We start from the raw sequence: 12,142 nt of genomic DNA on the forward strand, positions 1-12,142 counted from the left end.
GATCCCGTTAGTCACCTCTTACGACAAGCATAGTCACCTTTGAAAGCAAGCATGGGTTGCCGAAGACCTATTCTACCTCGAATCTTAACGGGTTTATTATTAATGAGTTGAATGTTTTTATATATGCCGAAGAGGTGTACAATATTTTTTTATTATTCCTCGATTTACATGAATTACTGTCAGAATATAAGTACTTAAGACTTATGAGGACTAATGGGAAATATTTAATAGATTCGACCTTGTGTACATTTGCTACCAATTTTGTTCGTGCTCGAGTCGGATGTATAAAGCTTAATATTGATGCATATATACCTCTCATCACTTGGTTGAGGTCACTTCTTGATAACGGTGCAAGAATCCACATCATCGCTATATGCAATAACCACACGTTGCTGTCCATAAAGTACGTTTTCTTGCCCAAGACTCATGTAATCCATAATTTTATTGCAATAAAGCTGCAGTAATTATAGCTCTGAAATTGATAGCTAAGACATTGCAGTTAGGATCATCCCACAATAGCACGACACATCCACGCTGCTTGGTATTTTAGTTTTACATCCTTAAACCTATAAACGCGAGACCGTCTTCGTGTTCATGCATTCTGAAACTGATACAGTGTACATATGTATCAGTAGTCAGCTGGAAGAATGCATCATGATGTGTGTATTCAAAAACAACGATCACATTTAACAGTCACAAAAAAATAATAATGAGTTATCATATTTAACTTAAATGGTATGATTTACGTTATGGAAATATGAGGAAAACACATAACGGTACCTTCCAGCGTTTCCCGATACTGCGTTATCCACGGCTGCAGCTTGGTAACTGACACTGACACTAGGTCCAATTTTCTTCGACGATGGTGCCAACGGGAAAGGCCAATATGGCAGAGGTATCGGTGATGGATCAGAGTCGGAGATTAGATTAAACACACACATAAGTTGGGTCACTAGGTGATCGGGCAGGTTTGTGACGTGATATGTCTTTCCGGAGCACTGATTAACCTTCTGTTGTAATGAGATCGATAGTAATTCACACCTTCCGCAGGTGAGTAACGAGATTGGAAGCCAGCAATGAGAGTCGATAGAGTATGACAAATATGTATTATAGCAAAGCATACCCTTATCAGACAGACTGGCGTGTAGGATTAGAAGTCGAGAAATGTCATTAACTGCAATTTGGCCATGATAGATGAGCCTTGTTCATATCTCCTGAACTCACGGCTACGACTATAATGAGTCGTCTATACAAAGACTAAGGGAAATGAGGGGGAGGCGGGAGTTCTCTAAGGCGCCGGAATTCGTTACGCAATGCCAACATTAGGCGTGCTAGAAATCTATGATCGTGGGTTCAAATCCAAGTCGGGGCGGTCGGGTAGCCTAGTGGTTAAAGCGTTCGCCCGGGTTCGATTCCCGACATGGGTACAATGTGTGAAGCCCATTTCTGGTGTCCTCCGCCGTGATATTGCTGGAATAATGCTAATAACGGCGTAAAACCATACTCACTCACTTAAATCCTAGTTCCACCACAATGGCATCGCTCTGTAATTTCCTTCCACACCACGTTGACACGCCATGGTAGAACTGAAATATAACACTCACTCATTCATCCACCCACCTCCTTTGTGAGAAAGAAATGTATAACATTGTCTTCTTGCGCTGTAATACTTGGTATCAAACAAATATCCAATTCCCAACGACCTGATAAAATTGGGCGACTTAATATGAGTTATATAGCACACTGAGATACTATACCGCATTTGCACATGGTTACCCCTCTCAGACGCATTACACTTAAGACCTGTGAAGATTCCGGGGTAGAATAGGTCTTGCAGTAAAAGGCGACTATGCTTGTCGTAAAAGGGGACTAACGGGATCGGGTGGTCAGGCTCGCTGACTTGGTTGATACATGTCATCGATCCCAATTGCGTGGATCGATGCTCATAATGTCAATCACTGGATTGTCTGGTCCACACTCGATTATTTTACCGACCGCCGTCATATAGCTGGAATTTTGCTGAGTGCGGCGTTGAACAAAAAACAAACAAATATTACGCTTGACTCATGATCACGCAGTCACCCAGCCCTTGTTTTATCCCCTTAAGTCTGACAGAGAGTCAGGATGACAAATACCAAAAGGCGTTTGCAATGACGCGGCCGAGGATCGAACCCCCGACATCCCCACTCTGGGCACACGCTCTATCTACTAGACTAGTGCAGTAGTACATGTAAGCATACGCCGGCAGCAGTGACTGATCGAAGCAATCTGAGATGCGTCCAATAATATAGAAATATTACTTGTCGAAGTGGCACACCAAACACATGAAAGTTACATCTTTCGCACACAGAACTACTTGAAGTGTCCGTCAGGAGGTGACATGAATAACGACGACCTTTTCTCTCACTGTGGTTTGACCTGAAACACATCGATCATAACGCCTCTCCGTTTCTGTGAAGTTTAAAAGGATGTTGGTTGGTTTGTTGTTCAAGGCCGCACTCAGCAATATTCCAGCTATATGATGGCGGTCTGTAAATATTCGAGTCTGGACCAGACAATCCAGTTATTGATATCATGAGCATCGATCCACGCAATTGGGATTAATGACATGCATCAACCATTCAGCGAGCCTGACCACCCTACCACCCGTTAGTCGCCTCTTACGACAAGCAGGGGTTGCTGAAGACCTATTCTACCCATGATCTTCACGGGTATATTTAGGAGATAAACATACTGTGTTTTCAATGTAGAGCTAGGTTACCTGTAGATTTAACCCGGCTAAATTGAATTTGGAACCGAACGCGCAGCGTGAGGTTTCAAATGTTAAATTTAGCGGGGTTAAATCGACAGGTAACCTAGCTCAACATTGAAAACACAGTATGTTTATCTCCATTCTACCATGACTAAATAAAATGCGAACTCTTTGGTGTTAGCAAATATACTGAGTGAAGCGTCATGGGTTGAGTTCAGTGTTTTGAGTGCGTTATCGATCTGAATTACGGAATCACCGAAAAAAAAATATGGTGCTGTATATCCTCAAGCAGTTTGTTTATACCGTAATACTTCAATCGAACATATGACAGGCATTGGAAGCATATAAGCACGGCAACTTGGTAAGCAAACATGAGGTGGACATCCGTAAAGAAAACAAAGCAAGCTTTGCAAGGCTTTCGCTCTACATCGCACGTCACCATTATGACGTCATGCCGCTCATTGTGACGCAAAAGATATGACGTCACAGTCATATATAGAAAAGCGCCAAAATTCCAAACTCTGTTTTGTCTCCAAAACGTAAATACATTCCCTTTGTTGATTTCTGTCGTGTTTTTCTGCACAAAATGTATTGCCACACATCCTTTGTATATTGTATTAACCGCATCTGTGCATTTTGTAACCTGTAATTGCAGATATAATTATTTAAATACGCCTACCGGCAATGACTGAAAATAGTACCATTCTACGAATATTAGCTTCCGTGGTGAAGCGGCCGTCAAACCAGCTGTTTCAATCAGAGGGGGTTTATTGTGATTTAATAGCCTCTGATTGACCAATCAGAGTCGAGTAACTTCCAAATTCATGGTAGAATAAAGGATGACTGGTTTTTTGTGTGTTTGTCTTACTGAGTTTTTGTTAACCACACATGTACCCGTATACGCTCATGTATACTTTAGATGATGTATTCTCGAAATGTATGTGCGACATTAAAGGTCCATGTACAGATTCCCAGGTCATTTTCCCCAAGGTCTGATTCATACACATCTGAATTCATATGAATATTTATAATCTCTGTAATTTCACCTTGATTTGAATGAATTTATTACGAATATTACCATGTACTGTTGCCTACATAGACATGGCATTGGCGGTGTTTTTGTGTGTGGTGGAACATTGCGCAATGATTTTATATCACTTTACACTTTCAAGAATTTAATCTGCATTGGAAGCAACAACAAATGTGGGCTAAATATGTTTTAAAGTTTGAATTTGAACTTGAATCAATGACACGTACCTGTCTCAAGCTTCAGCTGTTCCGTGGCATGTCATCGTGTCTTGGTCCACACTTTCCTGCAATAGATAAACACAGTCCGTGAAGGCAAACACCCAACACGCACCACCGTCGATGTTCGCCATTTGTCGTTGTCGGTGTAGTCGCAGTAGGAGGAGGTTATTTCTGATCATTAAGGGTTCCGTTTACTCCTGCCGCATTCCTATCCGCGCGGACGTGTATTTAATTCAGTCTACCATTTATTTAATCGACCGTAGCCAAATCTCATAAGGGCAAATGTGATGACCCGTTCTGGAGATTAGACGGAATCTTGGACCAGCTCTCTGTTCATGTAAAGAAAATCCACCGTGTCTCACCAACCTCTTTCCCCACGAGTCAAATATTCTCGACTGCATTGCTTGGAGGGTTGGTCCAAAATAGGCTGATCCAGTGTTTACGCAAATCGTATTACGGAAAGCCCTGGGATGTAGAAAGACGGAGCCGTTAATGACTACAACATCGTCGTGCCCATGGAAGCTGGAAGAACCCTAAGCAATAGGCCAATAATGCCCCAAATCCCATCATTTAATACACTCAAATAGGAATGATCCGAGGATATGCGCTTTCCGACAGGAATATAATCGTTGTCCTTATTAATGTAGAGTGGCATAAATATGGACTGACATTACTTGATAGATGGATTAATTAATGACAAGGCTGTGGTCGTCACACGGAAAGATATAGATTTCTCTTCATCTCTTCGTCGTCATTTGAGTACACGACAAACTTAGCGCCATGCACTTTTGTTATACGTTAACACGGTCATCGATCGTTATGTTATTCCACTGTTAAGTGACAATCGGGTAGCATGGTGATTAAAAGTTCGCACGACATACCGAAGACCCGATTTTGTTCCCACCTGGGTAAAATGTTCGAACTCATTCCTGGTTGCGACACCTGGCTATTGTAATGTTGACAGCACTGTAAACCCTCCGTCTCGCACTCTCTCTTCCAGTCACTGTGGTATTCAATACATTGAACGGTTGAAAAAAGATTGTAACCCAAGTGTGCAACTTATACTTTATATTTAAACCTGAGCTAGCAGAACAACTGTGCGGCATCAGGCTTCAAATACGTTTTTATCCCCCCGGCATATAATGCGGGGGGACATAGCGATCAGCCAGTCTGTCTGTCCGTCCGTCCGTCCGTCCGTCCGTCCGTCCGTAATCATTTCCTTTTCCGGGGCAGAACTCGAAAACAATTCAGTGTATTTGATCGAAACTTGGCAAATCTATCAGTTACATACTGACGTTGTGCCTTTTGCTGTTTAGGAATTTTAGACATTTTTATTTTTTACGTTTCCATGGCAACAAGTTTTAATATAGGGTGGGTTCACTTATGGAGTAAAACAAATAAACTGTTAAATATTTCCATGCCAAACATTGCATGTCTACGAGATATATAAAGCACATACTGAACTGGTGCAATTTGATATTAAGGAAATTAATAAGTTTTAGAAATGTTTATATTAGAATTTCCATTGCAGCTATTTTGACATGGGCTAAGAGAAATGTTGGGTCACTTACCTGGTTTGGGACCATAACGTGTTAAAATGGGTGGGGGATATAGATGACTTCGTTGACAATACGCATGTTTAGTTATTGTTTCTTGTAATTTGTCATTTGTTTGCATAAAACCACAGAGTACAGAATTGCACATTTACTTGTGGTTACTTTACAGACGGGGGGGGGGGGGGGGGGGGGCTACCGAAAGGACATGCCATGCTTACCCTTTTCGCAAACACCTGCTTTAACTGGTTTTCAGTGATCCATTCACATAATATTCACTGCTATTTTGCCTTTTACAATGAAATCTGTTCGTCGGATAATCGAGATAGTTATTCCCTGGCTTGACGTTTTATGTGTTGGTTGGTTGCTTAACGCCCCACTATATATTCCAGCTATATGACGGCGACTGTAAATAATCGAGTCTGTGCTTGCATATGGTATATATTTTGACTTTTCTTTCCTTCTTTAGTTATCTCAACAGATACAGCATATATATATATATACATATGTCATGTCAAAATATGTGGTACATGTTATTCAAGAGGTATTAAGCTATTGGGGCGGTCGGGTAGCCTAGTGGTTAAAGCGTTTGCTCGTCACGCCGAAGACCCGGGTTCGATTCCCGACATGGGTACAATGTGTGAAGCCCATTTCTGGTGTCCCCCGCCGTGATATTGCTGTAATATTGCTAAAAGCGGCGTAAAACCATACTCACTCACTATTAAGCTATTTATGCATATGAATTCTTGCCTAATAAGTCAATGTGCCTGTATCAGTGTGTATTACTGATTTGCTTTTAAACAAAGTGTGGAAGGAAGACCAGAAACTAAAAAGGTTTGCATAGTTACAATTTGAAATGACATTACCTTTGTAGCATTGTTATAATTCATTTTATTACTTTCCCGTGAAGAGATCACCCGTTTAATAAACATACAGCTTTATTACACATTGTGTAATACCAAAACGCGTGCTTATGTACTCTCGGAACACGTTTCACGAACAAATATTGAAAGCTCTCAACATCCCTTGGCGTATTCAACGACATTGTGTGTGGAGATGATAGATCACTGGGAGGAGCTTATGCACACTCGATGACCCCAGCAACCTTGTTGCTAGGCTGACGTCACATGGCATTGTTTCGCCGATGGATCTTGCAACAAAATTCAACAAATTACGTCATCGGGTATTGTGACGTCATTGTAAACTTTGAGCTGCAAGGCCCCGTTCCACAAGGCGATCGTACTCTAGCGCAACGAGAGTCTTTAGTCTAAGTTAAATTATGTGAGTTGTGATAGCCTTAGCACTACGATAATTTTGTGGGACGAACGCCTGAATTCTAAAGGTGGACCATTGTATGATATTAAATTCATACGTTTCAACTTTTGACGTGTTTGAAGTATTATTCTGTTAAACTCAATTGGATTATGCCATGGATCGTGTAGGTGTCAGCCTATTTACACTCAACAGTATAATTCTAAAAACATTATAAATGACAAGTAATAAATAAAATACTAAACTCGCTCTCGTGTAAAACCAATTTTATGAAACTCGTGAATAGTTGTGGTATCTGACTCGCTTTCGCTCGTCAGATACCAGAACTATTCACTCGTTTCATAAAATTGGTATTACACGGGAGCTCGTTTAGTATTCTATATATAGGGGCTATATTTTTAAAATGGTTCCTTCCACAACGGTTTTTTATTCAAATGTAGGAGTCGACACGAGCGCCAATGTGTCGCAGTTTGATTTACAACGCACTTCTACATGGCCACCATCAAAAAATGTTTTTAGATATACAACCAATATCTTGCTTTTTCACTCGCCTCCAAATAAGCATACTTTATTTTATCAAAAGCTATTTTTTTATGAAGACATCTGATCGAAATCATAAATCCGACAGCGCCCTCACAAATTACCTTTTTTTTATCTTGTGAGTCAAAAAGACTCCCGGTACTCAAATAAAACATAACAACGCAGCTGAACCAAATTCAGATTCCAGCATACACTCCCATTCACTCTATACATCATACATAATGTTTCAATTGTCATATCGTTCTGTTCTCATCAACACGCGTGCGGGCATTGTTTGTGGGGCACTGGTTGTTCATTACCGTGACTTACGTTGTTCTGATTTACGTTCTTATATGAATATCGCCCAACAATACGGGGATTCGTGTCTATGTAAAAGTATGGGCGTATACGCGGGAACCTGGAGTCATCACTGATTTTAGTGATCCATTCATATTGTCATCACAGTTTTGTCTTTTACACCCAGTGGAATCTGTTTCGGAAGATACTCGAAACTTTTTAATTTCTAGTGAGTGAGTATGGTTTTACGCCACTTTAAGCATTATATTCCAGGAATATCACTGGGGACACCAGAAATGGGCTTCACACATTGTACCCATGTCGGGAATCGAACCCAGGTCTTCGGCGTGACGAGCGAACGCTTTAACCACTAGGCTACCCGACCGCCTCTTTTTTTATTCCTTTTTTTGAACGTTTACGTTTTATATTTGGAGGTTGGTTGGTTTGTTGTTTTACGCCGCAAACAGCAATATTCTAGCTATATGATGGCGGTCTGTAAATAATCGAGTCTGGACCAGACAATCCAGTGATTGACATCATGAACATCGATCCACGCAATTGGGGTCGTTGACATGCATCAACCAAGTCAGCGAGCCTGACCACCCGATCCCGTTAGTCGTCTTTTACGACAAGCATAGTCGCCTTTTACGGCAAGCATGGGTTTGCTGAAGACCTATTCTACCCCGGATCTTCACGGGTCTAATAATATTTGTAGAACCGGACTATTAATGCTTTCCACGCCAAAAGACGGACCCTGGGTTTAGTTGCAAATCAAATGAACTATACAGCAACATAGTTCTAGGCACTCTCAGCAGCTATATGACAGCTCTACAGGCGGAGCCAATATTTGAAGATTTGAATAACAACATGGAAAGAAATTTGACAGATCTCATCTCGAAATATATTTCCAAATTGATATTAATACGTTCTATATTTTGCAGGTTTCCGTGTTTTCCGGATAAAACTTCGAAATTTATATAAAAAGAGATGCGTCTCAAGTTCAGGATGTCCAGAGACAAGGCTAAAGTCGATACTCATGAAATCCTCTACTGTCGACTCACAGACATATATCTTCATGACACGCAATCTCACTGTACCGGAATAAAGGTCGGTGAAGCTCAATCCATAAAACGTATTTGTTCAAAATAGAGTATAGTTTTAGGTTTTATGTCGTTTTCAAGGACAAATTTACATAAGAGACATAAAGGTTCTTTTCTATTCCTATCAGTGACTTACCATCAGGAACACCCACTCGAACACGACCTTGGAGTTCGGGAGCATCTCTAAAGGTAAAGTACAAATAGTGTTACGAAACTTTAAGCAAATATGATATGGAATAACACTTTTAGTTAATATAAAATATCAGTTATATTGACTTGTAAAATCCACAGTGACGCAGTGAGTCTGTATATATAGTGTTGACAGATCAAGGATAATATACGGGATTCGAACCAATGACCGGCATATCCCTGCGCAGGTTTATCTGTATGTAGGATATAATACGCCCGTGAAGATCCGGGGTAGAATAGGTTTTCAGTACCCCATGCTTGCCGTAAAAGGCGACTACGCTTGTCGCTTGTCGTAAGAGGCGACTAACGGGATGGGTGGTCAGGCTTCCTGACATGGTTGATCCATGTCATCAATCTAAATTGCGCGGATCGATACTCATGATATCAATCACTGGATTGTCTGGTCCAGACTCGATTATTTACAGACCGCAGCCATATAGCTGGAATATTGCTGAGTGCGGCGTTAAACAACAAACAAACAAACAAACAATAGAAATATTCTGTACTAAGATTTTATAGGGCTTCCGTCCCACTATCAGGTTGGTTGGTTGGTTGGTTGTTTAACGCCGCACTCAGCAATATTCCAGCTACCTTACGGCGGTCTTTAAATTATCCAGTGATAGATATTATGAGCATCGATCTTCGCAATTTGGGATCGATGACATGCATCAACCAAGTCAGCGAGCCTGACCACCCGATCCCGTTAGTCGTCTTTGACGACAAGCATAGTCGCCTTTTACGGCAAGCACGGGTTGCTGAAGAACTATTCTACCCCGGATCTTCACGGGTACCACTATCAGGAGGACATAACGTTTACAATTCTTCAACCCATACTCAAGGTGTCATTATACACACATCTCTGTAGAAATAAAGTATGCTGTAAATAGTTGTGTGTGCCTGTACATACATACGTTATGTCTCATTAACATACATTTCCATGCTCGTTATCTCTTTGCCAAAGAAATCCGCCATCGTTATGGACATGAAAGAAATGGAGCTATTTGTGTGATTCTGCCTAGCTCCTGCACAGCCGATGGCTATTGAATCTTTAACTTTTGACGTAATGGAAATTCGCAGTAAGCTACGATTAAGAATCTCCATCCACCTTTATACGTGGTCAGGTCCCATCGCGTTCTCTTTCCGAAGATAAATACATCCTTTGATTACAGATACATGGCTGCTGTCAAAGAGGTCGGCTTCTGTGCTTGATAAAACTACGCTTTGCTTGCTCCTGCTGAGGTCATGGACGTACGCAGTCATAACCGCTGGGCAGCTCTTTGACATGTGATGTTTTAACTTCAAAGACTGTCGCCCAAATGCTAATGTGTTGTCATAGTCGATGGTTTCGTGGCTGCCTTGATCTAGCTTGCCCATGGCTGACACGTCTACCAGCACTTTCTGTACCAGTTCCCGGGAAAGTCTGAAAATACTAGCAGCTGTTTGTCAATAGACTTTAACCTTGAGACCGCTGGGGGCGTGCCTGCAATAATTAGGATCTATAGGGCAAATGTAGACATTTGTTTGTCTCTTTATCGAACAGGGGGGCACGGGTGGCCCAATCGTCTAAGGCGCCGTGATTCGCTGTGCAGAGTTGCGTCCCTTGGGCACGCCAGAAACCTGTGATTGTGGGTTCGAATCCCTGTTCGCCCCGATTATGTTTCTAGGTTGGTCAGCACCATACCCGTGCTTGGTTTCACCGAAGTGGCATCACTTCGGACTTTCCTCCCACATTAAGCTGACACGCCGAGATATAACTGGAATACTGTTAAAAGCGGCGTTAAACCCAACTCACTCACCCACTCACTGTATCGAACAGTCGTTAAATGGAAGCCAGGCTTCAACCAAAACTCAGTGCAGTTTATGGATAAATAAAGTTTATTATAAATCCAAACACAATCGCGGAATTGAAACACTAGCGGATACTAAACACTTCAATATAGACAGACTCACGTGCCACTGTCATGGGCACAGTAATTTTACACTACTTTAACACCCAGAGTGGCACCGCCTTCAATAATACCACCCTATTCTAGTAAAATCAAAATTTATCAAATAATACTTTTTACTTTAGAAAATGAGAATGAAATAAACACTGATATTATTAAAAAATCATTTTAAGATGTTAAATGATACCAGTTATCCCTTGTGAGAGAAAAATTAACACAGTCAAGCTAAATATTCTTGACTGTGAGTTTCTCGTCACAAGGGACACAAAACGGAGGATCCTCAACTTTAAAAAAAACATTCATGCGTATATCAACTTTTGCCAATGTGACATCGTCGCAAAACAACTTCATCATGTCTCGAATGTCAACTAAAGTAGGTATAACATGAAGTTTGTTGATACCTACTTGGGGTGTACCAGTTCTTCTGCATCAGATCTTTGATGTAGTACATAATTATGGGCGTGTAATCACTGTATGGTAAAAGATGTGGTGTCACTGACTTGGTTGTTGCATGCCATCGTCTCCCAATTGCCTAGATCGATGCTCATGATGTCAATCACTGGATTGTCGGGACCAGACTCGATTATTTACAGACTGCTGTCATATAGATGGAATATCGCTGAATGCGGCGTTAAACAACAAACAAACAAACAAACAAACAATAGCATGTGATGTGTTTCCATAATACAACTGAGGAAGTGACGTTTGTAAAGACAAGGCCTTCCTTCAACACAGACGTCTGGAATGTTGTCAGTGTGAACAAGCGCGACAGAGGGTGAAATGAAGAGGTGGGTGTATATGTTACAAGGCCCGTGAATATCCGGAGTAGAATAGGTCTTCAGCAACCCATTCTTCTCGTAAAAGGCGACTTAGCTTGTCGTAAGAGGCGACTAACGGGTTCGTGTGGTCAGGCTCGTTGACTTGGTTGATGCACGTCATCGATCCCAATTGTGTGGATCGATGCTCACGTTGTTAAGCACTGGATTGTCTTGTCAAGACTCGATTACTTACAGACCGCCGTAATATAGCTGGAATATTGCTGAGTGCGGAGTTAAACAACAAATAAACAAGCAAACAAACATGTTACAAGATCAATGGATAAAAGGAACATAGAAGATATCATGTCTCTGGAAATACACCCCTCCCGCACACAACTACTTCTACACCTCTGAAAACCATTAAGTCAGATTCTTGTGAAGATGCAATGGGCAAGGCCTGTGATGACTAGATCTTTGAAAGCTGCAGTTAACACTGTACATTTTAAGA

The 12,142-nt window shown here is 41.3% G+C and overlaps 1 protein-coding gene across 1 annotated transcript in view; it reads right to left on the reverse strand.

Annotated features, from left to right (window-relative positions):
* LOC124121509 (thyrotropin-releasing hormone receptor-like) overlaps positions 1–4,377 on the reverse strand; it is a 28,619-nt gene extending 24,242 nt beyond the window's left edge. Inside the window, exon 1 of the mRNA XM_046484521.2 lies at positions 4,010–4,377. The gene's annotated coding sequence lies outside the window, so the exon portion shown is untranslated. The remainder of the gene's footprint in view (positions 1–4,009) is intronic.
* Positions 4,378–12,142: the final 7,765 nt, after the last annotated feature.

Source organism: Haliotis rufescens, unplaced genomic scaffold (genome assembly GCF_023055435.1).
Source record: "Haliotis rufescens isolate VD_foot unplaced genomic scaffold, xgHalRufe1.0.p SCAF_47, whole genome shotgun sequence".
Lineage (NCBI taxonomy): Eukaryota > Metazoa > Mollusca > Gastropoda > Lepetellida > Haliotidae > Haliotis > Haliotis rufescens.